Here is a 2429-nt window from a genome sequence, read left to right as displayed (position 1 = left end):
CCATCAATTGATGGACACCTGGGTTGTTTCCACTTATTGGCTATTATGATTAATGCTGCTGGGAACATTAAGTTTTGTGTGGATGTATGTTTTCATTTGTCTTGGATATATATCTAAGAGTGGAATTGCTGGATCACATGGTAACTATGTTTAATATTTTGAGGAACTGCCAAACTATTTTCCAAAGTCGGTGCATCATTTTACATCTCCACCAGCAATGTATGAGAGTTCCAATTTCTCCACATCCTCATCAACACTTTTTATCATTTGTCTTTTTGATTATAGCCATCCTAGTGGATATGAAGTGGTATCTCATTATAGTTTTGATTCGATTTGCATTTCCCATATGGATAATGATGTTGAACATTTTTTTACATGCTTATTGACCATTTTTTATATCTTCTTTGGAGGAAAGTCTATTGTTGGAGGAGGTCATGAAGAGGTTGTGACCACTGGTTGACCCATGAGCTGGACTTGGGCAGTCTGAGGCTCCTTACCACTTCCAGTCCTTGAAATGTATATTCCGTCCACTGTTCCCACAGTGGGAGCCATTTTCAAGGACACAGCTTTGAGAACTATGTGTTGTTGAGACCATCTAGACCAGCGGTCCCCAACCTTTTTGGCACCAGGGACTGGTGCTCCTATGAGAATCTAATGCCTGATGATCTGAGGTGCAGCTAAGGCAGTGATGCTAGTGCTGGAGAGCAGCGACCAAAACAGATGTAGCTTTGCTCACTCACTCACTGCTCATCTCCTGCTGTGCGGCCCGGTTCCCAGCAGACCACAGACCGGGGTTTGGGGACTCCTGTCTTAAACAAAACAGCTTATTTCTCTGTCACATAAAAGTCTTGAGATAAGCGAAAGTGCTGCAATGGCAGATATCTCAACACTGTCCTCAGAACCCCAGGCTCCTTTCAATTTCCTGCTTTGCCAACCCTGGGGTATGTTCTTATGGTTTAAATGGTACCTATCACATCCCCATTCCAAGCAACAGGATGAAAGAAGCAGCAGAAAAAAATGGACGTGGAAGAAAAGGAGGACAAAGTGTATGCGCCAGATGTCTTCAAGAAAGATTCCCAGATGCCATTTTCGCTATGCATTCATTGACCAAAACATTGTGACATAGCCATACTTAATTTCAAGTGCTACTGAGAATACAGTCTTTATTCTAGGTAGAATGTGCTCAGATAGAAATTAGGGGTTCTACCATCATGGAAGAAAGGGAAATAAACATTCAGAAGTAACTAGCAGACTCTGTCAATGACCCATAACTTATCTAATGACACAAAATTCTACCAAAAGCTAGAAGGAAAAATAATCTTGTCACAAAGGATGAAAGAAATAAGATGAACTAAGAACTACACACTAAATTCAACAGAATGAGGAATGACTATGCCTAATAGTGAAAAGCATCAGAGGAGACACATTTGCAAAAGTGTAGAGAAATAACCAAAAGTGAGGGGAGTATTTTTTAAAGATGGAAGCCAGAGGCAATATTCATCAGAAATGCTATGGCAAATAAAAAGAAACTGTTTAAATGAGGAATAGGTAAAATCATACTGCTTTTTACTTTCCATTAAGACAAGACTTTTAACAAAACAATTTATCTTTGCCTATTTTATTCATATGCTTTCAATTCCTGTAAGGCTCATATTCTGATTTTATTGCTTCTGGTAGTATTTCAAGGATATATATTTGTAACTTTTCTAGATACACCTAAAGATACAATCACTTTTGTTTAGGAATCAATTTGTTTAGTTTTTGATTTATTATGTTAACATATGCATACTACGTACATCAAAAAAATACTTGAACACTCCCAATGTACACAGTTTGGTGTAAATTTACTTAATCCTTTTAATAATTAATTTAAAATCCACATACCGGTTTGGTTTCTATATAAGAAACATAATCACTCAATGTGACTAAGATAAAGTGTTCAAGAAAGATAATATTTAATATGTTTCAGGAAAAGATAATTAACATTTAGGATTTTTTTTTTTAAGTTTACAAGTTCAGAAGAGTTTAACCAAAAACATGAGTATAAATAAGAAAAAGTTACTATATGGGGAAAAAAGAACTTTCAAATGCTAATGTTGAGATTAGTGTTAAAGTTTTGTATTATAAAATTTGAGTCAAGGGAGAAAGGTGAGGGCCCACATACACTCAAATGATCCAAATGCTTTAGAAAGTGCATTTTCTTTAGACAATTCTACAGCTGATATGCAATTTCTAAGAGAGAGTACAGTTTTAACAGGATGATAGTTTCATGAATAATATGTCATTTGTAGATCTCCAAAATGTAATAAATGCACTAGATTCTATATAGCATGACCATATGAATAAAGAAGTTGCCTTCTTGAAATCACTACATCTCAATATTATTTCAGCTTATTTAAAAGACAAGCTAAACATGTTGGCTTGTTTCA

General features: G+C 35.9%; 1 protein-coding gene across 1 annotated transcript in view; it reads right to left on the bottom strand.

Moving 5' to 3' along the window:
• The window catches only part of TERB2 (telomere repeat binding bouquet formation protein 2), a 22518-nt gene that overhangs the window by 194 nt on the left and 19895 nt on the right, over positions 1-2429 (bottom strand). The gene's annotated exons all lie outside the window — the stretch shown is intronic.

The sequence above is a fragment of the Pteropus vampyrus genome, unplaced genomic scaffold (assembly GCF_000151845.1).
Source record: "Pteropus vampyrus isolate Shadow unplaced genomic scaffold, Pvam_2.0 Scaffold19, whole genome shotgun sequence".
NCBI classification, from domain to species: Eukaryota; Metazoa; Chordata; class Mammalia; order Chiroptera; family Pteropodidae; genus Pteropus; species Pteropus vampyrus.
This window is presented reverse-complemented; position numbering and strand designations above follow the sequence as displayed.